General features: G+C 36.4%; 1 protein-coding gene across 2 annotated transcripts in view; it reads left to right on the top strand.

Annotated features, from left to right (window-relative positions):
* Nucleotides 1-18,518, top strand: part of Gat (GABA transporter) — a 300,362-nt gene that overhangs the window by 37,206 nt on the left and 244,638 nt on the right. The window lies entirely within an intron of this gene.

Below are 18,518 nucleotides of genomic sequence, written 5' to 3'. Positions count from 1 at the left end.
TTATATACACAAACGGCGATTAATATATCTGTAACTTTATACCCTACTTTAGGACCTAATAAAGTTATTTAATATCCATTTCAAAAAAGACACAATTATCATAAATTTCGAATGTTATCAAACGGCGATAAAACAAATATGATAAACGAATTTATTAAAAATTAAAATTATTAAAAACAAAATACAAAAAAAAAACATTTTTTCCAACAACATACTTACATTCATATGTTACATATATATTTACAATTTCACATATATTTAAAGTCCTCATAGGCAATTATCCGGCAATACCCCTTGTTACAAACAAGCAGGATTGCATACAAAAAAAAAAAACGCACATTGATCTCTTCAACGAGCTCTCAATTGCATTAGAAAATAAACATACATACGCACAAACAATCCGTGCATACTTATGTACAAAGTGTATTGATCTCTTCAACGAGCTCTCAATTTCACGAGCCATATATATATAATAACAAGTCCGTGTATTAGGGTGTACCTAAATACATCAACATAAGGACATAATAAATATTATTAAATTAAAAGTGCCATTCTTAATAACTAAATTAAGAAAATTTAAATTACACTCACAAATATATATTTAAAATAAAATACAAATTAAAAAATTATTTCGCAAGTAAATATTTATCTAGTCCGAAAAAAATCGTATATACGTAAAATAGTATTCGGTATTAATTATCATTTATTGCTGCATTTAAATCAGTTTACACTGAGAAAATTTTAATTAACTTTGACACATATAGTAATAAATAACAAAACAAAAATGGTTAATGACGATAAAAATCAAATTACACCTGCAGAAGCTACACGCGCAATACAGGTTACCACAAAGCAACTAAAAGGCAAAAATATTTGTGTTGCCAAATTCATTTCCGAAGGTGACAGATTAACACGATACTGCACTTGATTTTATTCTTCACCGATTCAAGACATCTCTAAATCGTTATTGGAAATAAAAAAACAAAATATTGACAATTTTTGGACTCGTCTCCAAACGGCTCATGACGCCACAGTAGATTATGACAATTCAGATCTACCACACGACTTTAAATCATCGGCTTACGCACTATACGAAAACTGCTTAGACCAGTACGAAGAACCAAAAGCTATGATTTCTGATCAATTAAAGCTAATAAAAGCGATTGCACCTACTCCACATCCGAGAGTAGAGCTGCCACAAATTCAAAGTCAAGAGGCAAGTTCAGGCATCCATCTCGAGGTGCCCGCATGTGACACAGAAATATTTTATGGAGGTTATGAAGAATGGCCGTCCTTCCGGGACATGCTCACTGCCGTTTACATCAACCATCCAAAATTATCAAAAGCGCAAAAATTGTGTCACCTCCGATACAAAACTAAAGGTCAAGCAGGCCCAATAGTAAAACAGTTCGCACTAAATGACGACAATTTCAATTTGGCTTGGGAAGCTCTAACATCTAGATATGAAAATGAAAGAATATTGGTCGATAAACAAGTAACGACACTAATAAGCTTGCCTAAAATTAAAAAAGAAACAAGTGAAGAATTTGTTAAACTACTATCCACTGTTTCAAATTGTTTGTCGGTTCTATCGACACAAAATATTCCCACAGACAGCTGGGACACAATACTGGTAAATATATGCATACCAGAAAAATCGTTACTTTTGTGGGAGCAATCGCTCTCATCACGAAAGAAATGCCTAACGTGGCAACAAATGAAAGATTTTGTAGCTATCCAGTATGAAATCGTTGAAAGGGTAGACACAAAAATTATTAGAACCCAAAACGTTCAAAACGACCTAAAAAGAAGCTTCAATAGACCCCAAGCTAGTAGCATAAACAAATTAAACAGAAGCTTGTACAAAACGCAATCGTTCACTTCCGAACAGAACAATCATACGTCATGCGAACTATGCACGAGAGGGCATAAACTACAATCTTGCGAGATATTTAAAAAATTAAAAATTTACGAAAGAAACAATTTTATAAGATCAAAAAAATTATGTACAAATTGTTTGTCACATGCGCATAAGTATAAAAATTGCAAAAGCAAATTCAATTGCTTATATTGTTACAAAAGACGCCACTCAATGCTTCATTACAGCAAATTTCCCATATCACCCCAAACAAGCGCTTATACAAAAAGAACCACAGGTTTAGTTGTAACAACAACTCCTAAAAACCAAAATCCCGAAAATTGCCAAAAGACACCATGTTGCTCAAAGGCACAAAAAACTCAAATGCTACACAGCGAAATACAAAGTAGAGTACTACTACCCACAGCAGTCGGTTCCATCGAACACCGAGGAGAACTGTTTAAGCTTAAGGCCTTAGTAGACCAAGGATCACAGCGATCTTTCATAGCGTCTAAGGCACAAAATAGGCTACAACTGCCAACAAAACAAGCCAACTTTGAAATTACAGGAATGGGCAGAAGAGTAGTGCCAAACTCTAAAAAAATCTGCCACATTATAGCAAGCATTGGCAAAAGGTTTCACACCTGAAGCTAGCAGATCCCAACTGCATTACCCCCGCTCAAATAGATATAAGAATAGGCAGCAACCTTACACCGCAAATAATGCTTAAAGGTGTTAAAAAAATTTCAACGACTCTTCTAGCCCAAAATACCATTTTCGGTTGGATCCTAAGTGGACTAGTTACGGAACTAGTTACCACTATGACAACTCAAGTTGAGGAAATCTCAAATGAATACCTCAATTCACAATTGAAAAAATTTCGGCTTTCATATCCTACTGAATCAATATCCGCATTATCCACAATAATATTTTTGACCCCGCAGGATGGCTTTCGCCAATTATGATACAAGCGAAAATCCTAATTCTTCTTCACTTAGAAAAATGGTCACAATCCTCAAACAATCTTAACGATATCCGAATCTACCGATTCTTGGCCACAATCGCCCACTTCCATACATAATATAGTCCGCGACATACGAGTAATTGTCATAGAAAGTCCAAAAATCGACACTTCTCTTACTATAGTGCCTCATAGTTGCCTAAATTATCATAATCAAATACAATTCAAAATTAAAGTTAAGGAATCACCATACTTGCAATGTGATACAGTGACGCACCCAGACTTACAAAAAGCGAAGGTCGTACTTATCGCATCTATCTAAGCGCTCATCATACGGGTAGTTTATGGGAAACACTTGTAAAAGTTGTAGGTCTCACTTCAAAAAAGTGAGCGAAAATCACAAACCTCACTCTCGCAAGATCCCTCTTCAAAGGTTTGAAAGTAGCACCCATTCTGGCCATATCTGTGCCAGGCGTGGAGTCGCTATCCTCATAAGCCGATAATAAAGAGATTGCAAATAATTGCTGATAATACAGAAAAGGCAAATCATAAACAATCCGCATAAAAAATCGATAAAAGAAAAAAAATCGTAAATACAATCACTACTTATTGTATTGCCAACCATAAAACCAAAAAATTGTCAGAATATAGTTGCGTATCTCAATCTTACAGCTAATATTCGCACCCTCGGCTACTCCATCAACAGTACGCCGAAATACATTCAACAGCACATATGTGTAATACTAGGCTAAATATTCGCCTAGGGGGCCCAGGATGTTTAAATGAGTTAAACTTCCTCCTCCAAGTACACCAATCTACTCGGGAAAAACTGGCGCCCCCTAATAATGCCCACCACATACTCACCAATACACCACACCAGATGACACCACACAGGACAACACAACATACCATCTTACATTCGCTTATCGTCTACGGGCCTGAGCGCCACATCAACTTTTCGCTTATACACTTTCGGAGTAGTAGCGATCCTGCGCGCACCTCAATTCGATTCGACACTGCGTAATATACTTGTACAATCCAGCTCGCTACAAACATTTTTTAATCCGTCAAACCATTGGTTTACCACATCAATCGACATCGCTCCGGATTTATTTCGACCATCTTCTTCGACACCGTTCCGCACTCTTTTAAATGAAGTGATTCATTTTATTATATTTTAGATTACGTGTAACATAAACTTGTGTAAAAAAATAAATTTTCGCCTATTTTATATTTATTATAAATATTATGTATTTTCACTTGTAACATTAACCGGGAGTGTAAGTGATTCACAAAACCTTAAATATGTGCTTCCCATTAAAGTGGGCACCCAAGTATTCAGTCCACATTGGCATACATTCCGCAATACACCTTGTAACAACCAAGCAGGATTGCGTGCAAAAAAAATAATAAAAGCACATTGATCTCTTCAACGAGCTCTCAATTGCATTAGAACATAGCCATACATACGCACAAACAATTCGTGCATACTTATATACAAAGTGTACTGATCTCTTCAACGAGTTCCCAATTTCACGAGCACATAAATATATACATACAAGTCCGTGTATTAGGGTGTACCTAAATACCTACATCAACATAAAGACATAAAAAGTATTTTTAAATTAAAAGTGCGATTTTTAATAATTAAATTAAGAAAATTAAAATTACAATCACAACAAAATATTTAAAATAAAATACAAATTAAAAAATTTATTTCTCAAGTAAATATTTATCTAATCCGAAAAAAACTCTTATATACGTAAAAGAGTATTCAGTAATAATTATCATTTATCGCTGCGTTCAAAGCAGTTTACACTGAGAAAATTTTTTATCAACTTTGACACATATAGTAATAAATAAGATAACAAAAATGGTTAATGACGTCAAAAATCAAGCTACACCAGCAGGCACTACACGCTCAAAACAGGTTGCCAAATTCATTCCTGAGAGTGACAGATTAATACGATACTGCACTCGATTTTCATCTTCACCGATTCAAGACAACTCTGAATCGTAATTAGAAATAAAAAAAGCAAAATCTTAACATTTTTTAGACTCGTATCCAAGCGGCTCATGACGCATAAGTAGAAACTGAGTCATCAGATATACCACAAAATTTTAAAATCTCGGCTTTCGTCAAGTATGAAAACTACTTAGACCAGTACGAAGCTACAAATTCTATGATCTCCGATCAGTAAATGCTAATAAAAGCTACTGAACTGAAATATTCAATGGAGGTTATGAAGATTGACCGTCCGGCCTGGATATGTTTACAGCCGTTTGCATAAACCATCACAAAATATCAAAAGCGCAAAAATTGTATCATCCGATATAAAACAAAAGGTCAAGCAGACGCAATAGTAAAACAGTTCGCACTAAATGACGACAATTTCAATTTGGCTTGGGAAGCTCTAAAAGCAAGATATGAAAAGGGAAGAATATTGGTTGATAAACAAGTAACGACACTAATAAACTTGCCTAAGATTCAAAAAATTATTACCAGAAATATCATTACTTTTATGGGAGTAATCGCTCTCATCGCGAAGAAAATGCCACACGTGGCATCAAATGGAAAATTTCTTAACTACCCTATACGAAATCGCAGAAAGGGTAGACAAAATAATAGTCAGAACGAAAAGCCTCCAACACGACCTAAATAGAAGCTTCAATAGACCCCAAGCCAGTAGCAATAACCATTAAAATAGAAGCTTCTTCATAAACCAACCGTTCACATCCGAACACTACAAACAAACGTCATGCGAACTATGTACAAGGGGGCATATGATCAAATCTTGTGAGAAATTCAAAAAATTTTATATTATCGAACGAAATAATTTTGTCAGATCAAAAAGACTTTGTACAAATTGCTTGTCACATGCGCATACATATAAAAATTGCAAAAGCAAATTCAGTTGCTTATATTGTCTCAAAAGACACCACTCAATGTTTCATTATAGCAAATCTCCCATTTCACTCCAAAGAAGCGCTTATACGAAAAGAACCTCAGGTTTAGTTGTAGTAATAACTCCCAAAAACCAAAACCCCAAAAATTGTTAAAAGGCACCATGTTGCTCAAAGGCAGAAAACACTCAAACGCTTCACAGCTAAAATCAAAGTAGAGTACTACTACCCACAGCAGTCGTCTCCATCGAACACAGAGGATAACTGTTTAAACTTAGGGCCTTAATAGACAAGGATTACAATGATCTTTAATAGCGTCTAGGGCACAAAGTAGGCTACAATTGCCAACAAAACAAGCCAACTTTAAAATTACAGTAATGGGAGGAAGAGTAGTTCAAAACTCTAATAAAATCTGCCCTATTACCCTAATTTCCCCCTGAGCGGATTAAAGAATTAAAGCAGAGGCTATAGTCTTACCGCAACTTACAAATATTCTTCCAACATATCACACAAATAGCACGCATTGGCGAAAAATTTCACACCTGAAGCTAGCAGACCCCAACTGCATTACCATCGCTCAAATAGATCTTCTATTAGGCAACGATCTCATACCACAGATAATACTCGAAGGTATTGAGAAAATTTCAACGACTCTTTTAGCCCAAAATACTATATTCGGTTGGATTCTAAGTAGACTAGTTACGGAACCAGTTACCGCCATGACAACTCAAGTTGAGGAAATGTCAAACGATCACTTTCACAATTCATAATTAATGAAATATTACAATTCACAATTAATAAACATATCAATAACAACCCCAGAAGAGCAGTATTTGAAGACTTCTACAAAGCCACAATTACTCGATCAAATAATGACCGGTACGTCGTACGACTACCACCAAAGCCACAATTTTCCTACACTCTTCAAACTGGCACAAAAAACCAAGTTAGAGCTTCTTCTGACAACCCTAGTGTTAAAATACAAATACAAGTATATATAATTCAACCAAATCATCAAAATACTTGTATTACTAAATATTCCAAAAGAAAATTTGTTGTACACTAATTTCTTTAAATTTGAAAAGGACAGTACAAATTAAAAATAAAGGGAAGCCAATGGAATTCGATATCTGACCAGTTTTCATATCCTACTTAGTCAATATTCGCATTAGCCGCAATAATAATTTCGACCCCGCAGGATGGCTTTCGCCAATTATGATACAAGCGAAAATCCTGGTCACAATTCTCAAACAACTGGCAAGAAAGCTGCAACTTTATACGTCAACCATCACGGTCACCGCATTAATGCTTTTGCAATTCAACAACGCAACACGATTGTTTCGCGAACGTAATTTTTGGATCCACCGCCTCCTGTTTTCGGCCCGAACATTTGTAGCGTCTTCCAAACATCAATTTAATCTATTAATAAAAATTTTAAAGTTTGTAAACTCCCGAACAATTATAAATTAAATTAATTTAATTATACACATTACTCAGACATTTTCATTTACGATGCTTTGTGCAAGTATCTGAAATATTTTGATATAAAAATGAGAAAATAGAAGTGAGGGGCATTTGTGAGCTAAAAAGATTCGCAGCTCCGCCCTTTAATAGGTATTATGAATATATTATATCTTAAAGGCCTCTAAAACTAAATGAACCAAAAACTATATATCCTCCTCAATTGGTGTGAAAACCTTATCCACCTTCAGGTGAAATTCCATAGCTCAGAAACTACTGAACCGACTTCAAAAAAATTCGGTGCCTAACCAATATAATGTTTGTACATTCTTATCTTCAAGTTTGAAAATAGCACTGACGACCACATTCCATTCATAACAAAATTTTAAATTCTTTCCAGATCCTTAATTTTACAGTACACAAATCAAGCTCCAATGAAGTTATGGGAAAACGTTTTAGAAAAGTGTCTTTAAGGTATGACATCTAGCGACTCAAAATGATCGATAAGTCGATGATAAGTTATGGTCTAATAACTTATCAAGCCCTCAGATACCGAGCCCTCATGGACCTGAGTGATTATGGCTAACTCTTAATCGAAAATTGCAGCAAATCTCACAATTAAACTTAAAGAACGTATATTTCTGATAACAATGTAGGACAAATGTGAGGTATCTTGATGAAACAAACTTTTCTGGTAAAAATATGTCTTCATGTCAATAAATTATAACATCGGGTCAGTACTTCGTCTAGCGCTCATATACCTAACATAAATATTATCAAACTTACGGTTGACTTTATACCGTGTAAATCGGGCTTTTACATTTAACAGTGCATCCTTGCGCTTAAAATGGAATAAATCGGGTGAATACGCCCCCTAGCCTCCATATACATAACATGAGGATTTTCAAATATCCGCTGACCTTAAACCATATAGATTGGTAAATCGGTGATTTGTCGTAATGCCAAAGTAGGCATTAGTAAAACTCAGAGAGCATATTCTTTTTGGTAATGATAATGCCGAAAATTGCCCAAAATCGGGTAATGCTACCCGTAGCCCCATACCCAATATAAGAATTTAAAATTAAATAAAACGCTCATATTTGGTTAAAATAGGTTCTGTTTTATTTGCTATGCAGAAGACTTTTTGCCATTTATGATTTGAAAAAAACGTCAGCCAAATGACCCCTACAGCTCCGTTTGCATTCTCTACCCATTTATGCCAATTTTCGATAACACGGTGGAACATTTCGGCTGGAATTTCGGATTTAATACGCTTTTAGTACGCTGAATTTTGTCTTCGATTTCCCTGAGCATTGCTGGTTGATTGGCGTAAACTTTGGATTTAACATACCCCCAGAGAAAATAATCTAGAGGCGTTAAGTCGCATGATCTGGCGGCCGTTTGACTGGGCATTTCTCGAAAATCAGGAGTCGGCAAACTTTGCACGAAATGTGTCCATGTTTAGAATTCAAACATGAGTATGTTTCCTGTAATTTATTGGCTTTCGAACTTTCTTATAGGAAACAGTCCATGAAGTTCCCTCTAAAATTCCACAAAACGCTTACAATGTCTGTTTGAAGTATATCAAAGGCCTCGATTCTTGTGCTGAGTTTGGTGGCTGCTTCAATAAATAACGCGTGTTTCAATTGATTTCATAAATTGACTCGTTCATTGCCTTAAAATAATATGTACGTATAATACGTTATGAAGAAAATTTTTTAAAGCCATTGAGAAGTTGACTCTTACTAAATTTATTTAAGAAAATTGTTTGTAATTTTTACAAACATTGTTTTTTGCAAAAATTAGTAATATCAAATGAAGGAGGACAATGTCACTAACAATCGTACTGAATATAATCAAAATCGGTTCGGTGTTAAGAAAAAATAAATGTTTTCCAAAATCATGAAAAAAAATTTAAATAGCAATAATTTTCGAAGTTTTTAGAGTTTCGAAAAACCGTCGAAGTAGCATTTTTAATTTTTCGTTTAGAACCACAAAAAGTGTATGTTACAAGAAAGGCTCAACCATCGATTATATGCAGTCACACTTGGGAGATTTTGTCTCAGCTTTAATGTCTTAAGAGGAAATTTGGCCGTTTATTTCTTATTTGGATTTCAGTTAAATCTTCATTGGACCACCGCTTCCAGAAATATTTCAAATTCTTTTCTATTGATTTCTCCCTTAGCCTATGGTAACTTAGGTTGTAATTAGGGTCAACGATAGATGATATAGGCTCCCCTATCAAAAACTGGTAAACATCTGGAGATCATTTGGGTTATTCAATAAATGGCTATTTGGGTCTCGAATTGAGAATAGTTTGTTGTTTGTTAATTGTGTTATGATGTACACATTTCTTCAAAAGTCATTACTCCTTCAACTACACGGAAAAAAAGTGTTTTAACTGATTTAACAGCCGCTTCCCATAGCCCTATTATATGAGGAAATCTTGGTAACAAAAGGCGATCCATTTCGAGGTTTGGGACTTGTTTAAAGAAAAAACACAGAAAATTCAAATATAATGGCGAATGTTTATTATAATTCGAAATAACATTCTTTGGCATTTATCTTTTGAAGACTATCTCCTTCAAATGTTGGCCGCGACTACGTATCCGATGGTCCATCCGTTGAGTCCAATTTTCGATGACTCGTTCGAGTTGTTGGACTTTGAAGAAAAAGTCTAACGGTGCGATATCACACGATCTTAGTGGCCATTCGACCAGCCCAAAAAGTGAAATTATATGCTCACCGAAGTATTCTCTCGATAAATTCGTTGATTGATGTGATGTGTGGAAGTGGCGCCGTCTTGTTGAAACCAAATGTCGTCGCGATCACGAGCTTCAATTTCAGGCATAAAATAGTCGATTATCATGGCGCGATAACGGTCGCTATTGACGATTACGTTCTCACCGGCATCATTTTTGAAGAAATATGGACCGATGATTCCACCGGCCCACGAACCACACAATTTTTTCGATATGAAATGGCAGCTCTTAAATCTCTTCTGGTTGCTCTTTGTCCCAAAAGCGGCAATTTTGCTTATTTACATACCCATTAAACCAGAAATGGGCCTCATTCCTGAACAAAATTTAGCTCGAAAACGTCGGATCGTCTTGAAGCTTTTCAAGAGTCCATAGAGCGAATCGATGTCGCTTGGAAAGGTTGAGCGGCTTCAGTTCTTGCACGCTCAGTAGGCCGATTATGTTGACCATAAGTTGAGCAAAGCGCGCGAAACACATTCTTTACAGAACGTGAATTTTCGTAATAAAGTTGAATGATTTGTAAACGTTGTTCAGACGTAAGTCTTTCCATGATGAAATGCCAAACAATACTGAACAAAAAATAACATGACAGCTTGACACGACTCACGCGTGATCTGTAAAAAAAATACTATTGAAAAAAGTACTTTTACTTGGATTACCTGTTAGTTATAAATCTATACACTTGAAAAACTCATATCACATAAAATTGATAACATACAAGTATATGTCTATTTTCTTTTGTTTTTCTGTAGATTTCTCGGGTCATCTGCTTATTTTTTTCAACCTTTTCAAGTTATTGGTTCACCCAGGTGTGTTCCTCTATTTCTTTGATCTTCAAATGTTCGATTGCTAAGTAGAGCTGAATATGCTAACGTAGCAAAGCGTATTCCATTAACGAAACTATCGTTTCCTCGTTAAACTGATGAGATTTATGTGTATGAGCTAATTGAGCTAACCTCTCAATATCCGTAGAAAATTTCTGCAAAGGCTCGTTGTCTTTTTGGTGGCAATTTTGCAACTCGATTTGGAAGATCTGCTCCTGTGCTAACTACCATACCGTCTTTCTAATGTATCCATCAACGTTTGATAACTATTTGATTCAAAGTTTGGAATGGTTTGTAATATATATTTTAGTGGAACAAATAATGCAGCTACGTTATCTTCAGCATTCCAATTATTTGCCGCTGACGTCTTTTAAAATTGAAGCTTAAAAACATGGAACGGAATTGTGTCCTCAAAAGATGGAGGTTTTACCGTTGCAGAGGCTGTTGACATAGTTGGCCGATTCAATTGTAGCTCGTGGAGACGATATTTCAAATCATTTACCTAAGCCTTAATTTAATCTCGATGTTCCGAAATCGTATAGCTTTTTAATAAGCAACACTCTAACGAGAACTGTGTCTACTGCACAATCCGGCAACTCTTATATAGTAGATCGTTAACAAAACTTAGCCATTCGAACATTCTGGCAACGACGAATTTCTCTGTCTAGTCTGGTGCAATTTATTGTCGAATCTATTTGTTCTGACATTCGTGTTCGCCATAATATTTTCAAACAATCTATAAATAACTAACTCACACACTGACCGACATATACGGCATAAGGTTTGTTATAATAACGAGTAATTCGTAGACTAATTTCATATATTTTCAGCATTAAAATATAGCATATTCAATATTATACGTTTTGTTAATTTTGCTAAGATAACTTACATATTGACCGATATACGGTATAAGGGCAATTATTAGGAATGTAGTCGAATATAGGCCTGGTCTTTCCGTGTACTTTGTGCATATATGTATTGATAAGCTCCTTTTTGGGGAGAAATCCCCACATCCCTCTATCTGTGCACTTGTCGACTGGGCTCTCGGGAGTTCTCCGGTAGACGTCTTTGCCAATGGTGGTTCCACCTGCTTCCTCACACCCGCCTTTCGAGTATTAGCAAAGTCAGAAGTCTCCGAAGGACGGTGGCCGACTCTGAACTGGACGGTGCAGATTAAGAGGTAAGCCGTACCACCTACAGACCCGATGAATAAGAACGAGTGTTGGTCTATACCTATAAGTATAACATCACTTTCGGAAGTGCTGCCACGATGAAATATCTCCTACAGGTTCTTCCTCAATTCCTTGTTCTTTTTGGCCAACATGGTCAGTATCGACTCCATGGACATTACTGCCACCCTACCCCTTACAGAAATGTGAGCCTTCAGGAGTGGAGTTATCCCATAGCTCCGGCTCCTTTCTAAGCAAGCCATGTCGATTTTGAACACTGCCTGTTTGAGGTCGACAAGGTCCATTAAACCGTCGCTGAACGCCCCCTCAAACAAGGGCTGTTGCTCCGCCGACATTCTCCCTTCGAGTATGTCAGTGTCGATTATGCCGTAGTTGAAGGGACGGGTCGTGTCCGCGTATGACTTACTTTTCCCTTCTGCCTCGTTACATGTACTTATCCTCTTATCGGTCCCTCAAACTGATGGGCTATTACTGTCCCGGTCAGTCAGTTCCTTGCAAGAGGTGTGATCCTTCGCTCTTTGTGAGCTTTTGATAACCTCAGGTATTTGGAGCCGTTTTCCTGATTTTGGTTAGTTGTTATCCGATTTCGCTCATTTTCACAGCTTATAGCCCGTTGATCAATTTTTACACCTGCTTCTATAAAGCTTTTACAAACCAACTTGATCGTGAAATTTAATTCATTTACTTAGTAGTTTTTAACATAACCGTTATAAATGGGAGTGGGCGTGGTTAGTATAATAAAATACTTCCTCTCAGCAAGTTTAGTTGATTTAACTTCAGCGGTTTGGCTGTAGATTAACGTGGGCCACGCCCACTTATGAAAACTGTTTAGCATACAGTCGTCTCCCGCTACTGTGACTCCCTGCACCAAATTACAATTTTGTATCAGTTAACTTATTAACTTTTATATTTTGCTTCATGCGTGGGTACTTATTCCTTTAACAACTGAATTAAAAGTTAAACTTAATTCTAAGCTTATATTAATCACCAACTTAATATTTTCGTCAAAGGCAGCGCGAGACGTCGGCAGCGACGCACACTGTTAGTGTCGTGCTAGTAGCATCATTAAATTCCTTTAATTGTAGTTTGACATTGTTGCAGTGGGTAGCGGTAAAGGTGGCGTGATACATTTTGCCGAATTTTATACCTGCATTCCTGAGCATTATTAAGTATAGCAGAGTATACTGTGTAACGAAACTCCTCTCTTCTTAGTTTCGAATGTCCGAGTTCGAAAGCCCAGTTCTTGGAAAGTTTTATTTAGGAGAGTTCAACGTAAGGAGTACTATGACTAAGCTCTAGACTCTTATTTCGTACCGCAAACTTTTATTTTTAAAAATGTTCCATTGAGCGACATAGTGTCATATTTTAAATGGTGATTGACGATTGTCTTCATTCCTCAGATTGATGCTAGGTGCTGTTTATTCGTCTCTGCGCAATTAAAGGGTGTATTTCTTATATGACTATATTCATAGGTATACATGACTTGAGATATTTAAAATATTAGAAAAAAATAATTATACAATTCATTTTAATTTTTAAAAGTATATAAAATTACAATATTGGCTTTAGTTATGTTTAGCAAGTTTCTCTTTTCATTTCAATTATAGATTTTTTTTTTGGTTTTTGAAAACAAGTTAATGGCTGATAGTCTGTAAAGATCTTTACTTAAGCATTAGCTTCAAAGCCATTTCAGTGCCGAAATTATAGCTAAAATTTCTGTCTCGTTTGTGGCATATGGCTCCTCTGTTTTACTAAGGATCCTTGAAATGAATATAATATGTCTATTTTCCTGTGTTAATACCGCACCAATGGTGTATTTCGATACGTCCGTCGTTAGGTGAGACTCCTTGTTATAATCGGAATAGGATAACATAACGTCTTCAGACAGTAAAGACTTTTAATTTTTGGAATGCATCGATAGCTTCTTCAGTAAGGTTGATGGATTTATTACTGGAAAATTTCTTGGATATATGTCCTTCTTCCCCCCTTAAAAGGAATGTCAAGCGTTTCGTCAATTTTGCATAATCTTTTATGAAGCCACCATAGAACCCGGACAGTCCGAGAAACGACCTGAGGTCTTTTAAGGTTCTGGGACAGGGAAAGTTTTTTATTGCCTCTACTTTTTTTGGGTTGGTTCGTATACCATTTTGAGAAATAATAAAACCAAGGAATTCGACTCCTGTTTTCAAGAATTCACATTTCTCGATCTGCACCTTCATATAAACGTTTTGCAAAGTTCGAAATATGGTTTCAGTATTTTGGAAATGGGATTTGGTATCTTCTCTAAATACGATTATATCGTCGATGTATACGTACGATTATATCGTATGCTCACGTAAAATATCGTGGAGTGCACGTTGAAAGATTGACGGTGCATTTTTGAGACCAAAGTGTCCTACTGAAAAGGCCGTTTTTTTCATATTATCCTTTTTTAAAGGTATTTGATGACATCCGCTTTTAAGGTCTATCACTAGAAACAATTTACTTTTTCCTAGCTCTGAAAGTACGTTACTAATGTACGTGTAAGGACGATATTGAGTTTCCTATAATCAATAACGAGAAAATATTTTATTTTTCCTGAAGCGTCAATTTTCTTCGGTAATATCCATACCGAAGAGTTTAAAGGAGACCGTGAAGATAATTATGTTATTATCAAGAAGTTCCTGTGTTTGTTTTTCAATTTCATCTTTTAGGGAAATGGGATATGGGTAGTATGCTGAATATATTGGCCTTTCGGTGGTAGTTCTAACTTCGCCTTTTATGATAGTTGTAGAACTGTTCATCCGTTTTGTTGCCTTGTGCGAGAGTAGTCATTTGGTATGCATGTGTGCCGAGATCGCGCTTGTCTGCATAATGCAGAGTCAAACAACGTGAAATGCTGTTCCAGTTTAATGGAGTATTATACGACTCCCAGACATTATCAGCAGTTCCAGTTATTTTATTTCTTATAGTATTTATAATACCAAAATATTTGGGTGTTCCTCTGATTGGTTGGGTGCCAAGGAACACCTGTACAAAGTTTCATCACGATATCGGAATTCTTACTCAAATTATCGTTTGCGCGGACAGACATACAGACAGACAGTCACTGGGAACTCAGCTCGTGTTTTCATTCTGATCATTTATATATATATAGCTATCTCGATATCGATTAGTTTTAGGGGACAAAAACAACCGTTAGGTGAACAAAACTGTTATACTCTCTGTTGCACCATGTTGCGAGAGAATAACTTGGTTATTATAAGCCTACGTTAGGTCACAATGCACCCTTAAAGTACTTACCACTTTCACTTCAGACAACAGCGCACAAAACTGAACGAAGCAATTAATTATTAATTTCAAATATTTTTGTTCTTTTCTTAACGAAATTTGGATTTATTTCTCTTTTTTCTATTGGTTATGATAACCGCACGATGTGGATGTATAATGTATAAAAATAAAAACAAAGTTTAAGAATACGTTTAAACACTATAAGGCGAATAAAAGGGGTCGTAACGGCGAATGATGTGAATGGGAGATGCTTAATAGGGCATGTCAGTGTTGTGCTTCTGAGTAATTTTTTGTGCTAAAGTGGTGTCTCATTTAGCAATCCCGGCCCCCTTAAGCGAATCGTTAGCCTAAGAGTCGCTGAAGCTGCTGCACGTTCTTGAAGCCTGTTATGCCGCGAGATGGTTAACGCCGCGTCGGGATGGCATTATGTGGCCGCCAGGTATGGGGTGCGGCGAGGGCTTCTCGTCATCACAACTGCGGGAAACAGATGGTTGCGCGACAGAGCGTCTTGTGCTTCTGTGTAGGAATGTGTGATGCGTCCTTTCGCAGAGCTGGCACATGGTGTTAGACACGCACTACTGAGTGTCATGCGTTTGGGCTAAATAATTTAGGCAGTAACCATGCGCCTGAGCTACCTGCTGACGCTGGTTGGATGTCATTCCCTTAAAAATAGGGCAGCGCTGCAGCCATTGTGATCAACAATAGAACGGACATCGGGTGCGTGGCGGCTGCGAAACCGAAGTCGGCGTTTATCGAGTTGCACTTTGTGCAGCGGTTGGTACAGTTATGCTGTGGTTGTTCGGCACAGTGACTTCCGAACGTACGGTACGGCGTATCAGCGTCTATATTAACCTGTCACATTATTAATTTCGACATGGATAATTTGTGGCATGAATGGGTCGTCATTTTGTTCGACTTTTTATGTGATTTGATTGTATTGTTTTATGCCTATTCATTTTGGCGGTTGTTTAACTGGTTATTGTCAACATTTCGTTATTAACGGTTAGAAAACATAGTTCTACGAGCGGTCTAGTTAGCATTTCGGTTTGCGTAATTGGTGCACAATCTCCAAGCTGTGGCGCCGATAAATGATTTGCCATTGTCGCTCATGAGTTTTGACGAAAAATCGCACCGTTCGACGAACAAGCAAATGCCGCGAGAAAAGCCTCCCTTGTTACATTTGTACATAGCTTAAGGTGAACTGCTTTTGTCTGCATAGACTTTCATTAGGATGGGAGACCTTAGCACGGTCGCCTTTATTTGACAACGGCCCATCAAAATCGGCATCTGTAATAGTGAAGGGCAGAGCAAAGTTGCAGAGTTCCGGTGAAAGTGCATCTTTTTTATTTGGGGACTGTTTAAATGAGTTAAACTCCCTCCTCCAAGTACACCACTCTACTCGGGAAAAACTGGCGCTCCCTAATAATGTCCACCACATACTCACCAATACACCACACCAGATGACACCACAGAGGTCAACACAACATACTATCTTTACATTCGTTCTCGTCTACGGGCCTGAGCGCCACATCAACTATCGCATATACACCTGATTCGACAAGGTAGCGATCTTACGCGCAACTGTTCGTTGACAACTATTGGACACCGATACCTCCTGATTTTGATCGCCATCACCCGAAAGTCGTTTCGCGGAATTGGATTCTCAACGCTCCCCTCGTCTACATCATATTATTACATATTATATAACATTTTTATTATAATTTTAAATAAACTTGTGGTTCAACCGAGATGGTCAAAATAATAATTATATACTAAGTTTAACGGAAACTTTTATTTTAAAATTTTAATAAAATAGGAATGGTGTGTGCTTCCCAATGAATTTGTTATGCAGATAAACATGGTCCTTCGAGCCTAAACGAAAGGCACTATAATTTTACGTCCTAGGAAAAAATTAAAACAGTTTTGTGAAAAAAAACCCAAAAGAGTGCAGTGGAGTTAAAAACAAAGAAAGTGCAGTGACTCGAAAAATTTAATATATTCACACATACATACATGTAGCCAAAATTACCAAAAATATGTAAAAACTAAAAAAGAGCAAAAGCACTAAAGAAGAGCTAGAACAAAAAGTTTAAATTGTGAAAAGAAATACAAAATATTACAAACCTACCATAATATGTTACATACATATGCATATGTAATAAAAATAAGCAAAAACCCACAAAAGCAGGCGCGGAACCTAAAACAAAAAAAAAAAAAAAACAATAAACTAAAAGCATACATAAATTGAGCGCGAAACTAAAGCACCATACAACAAAACCTAAACAAATACATATATTCGGGCGCGAACAAATTTATCCACAACAAGTAAGGAAGGGCTAAGTTCGGATGTAACCGAACATTTTATACTCTCGCAAAGTCAAATGGTATACTCGTTTGAGATTTCTTTGTGGATTGACTGATATTTTCGGTAGAAGGTCAACTATAGGCACTGGGGTCCACATATTTAGTACTTAGGGGTTTGAACAGTTTTGGTTCGATTTAGACAATTTTTGGCCGCAAGGTGGCATACTTTAATTGCATTATTCACGCAAAGTTTTACCCCGATATAATCATTGTTACCTGATTTGCATAGTGGAAAGTGAAAGAATCAGATGGAATTGAAAATGGTGTTACATGGGAAGTAAGCGTGGTTGTAGTCCGATTTTGCCCATTTTCGCACTATGACATAGAAACATGAAAAGAACGTTATGCAGCTGGACACATTGCAGAGAGAAGCACAGGAATTTTACCACTCGCACATACATACATACAAATATACAAACAAAACAGAGTGAGCGTATTGATTTCACCTTTTATTTATTATATGTAAATATGTATGCTTACTGACCAAAAGAACTCTTAACAAAAAGCTGTTTTAACAACATATAGAACGGTTACCAAACTTTCATACTTTCGGGCTTAATTTATAAGAAAAACCGAAAACAGTTTGGTACAATATATATCCAAATATATATATAACTAGAAATAAATAATTATCGGATGCCCTTATGCTTATCTTTATGTATACAAACACATCCATTCCACAAACACAAAAAACCGAAAAAATATTATTCAAGTATTTACCTACAAATTTGTCCGGCAATACCCCTTATGCTAAATAAAGCAGTAAGCAGGATTGCCTGAAATAAGAAAGCAAAGGCACGAACATACTTATGTATAACAAAAATTAAATGACAAAGAAAGGAAAACAAAATTAATACAGACATACATATTTACATATATATTAAGCCAAATTACATATTTACATACATATTAGTGCGTATGGAGAAT

Source organism: Bactrocera oleae, chromosome X, assembly GCF_042242935.1.
Source record: "Bactrocera oleae isolate idBacOlea1 chromosome X, idBacOlea1, whole genome shotgun sequence".
Lineage (NCBI taxonomy): Eukaryota > Metazoa > Arthropoda > Insecta > Diptera > Tephritidae > Bactrocera > Bactrocera oleae.
The sequence above is the reverse complement of the archived record's forward strand: the minus strand, read 5'-3'. Positions and strand labels throughout refer to the sequence as shown.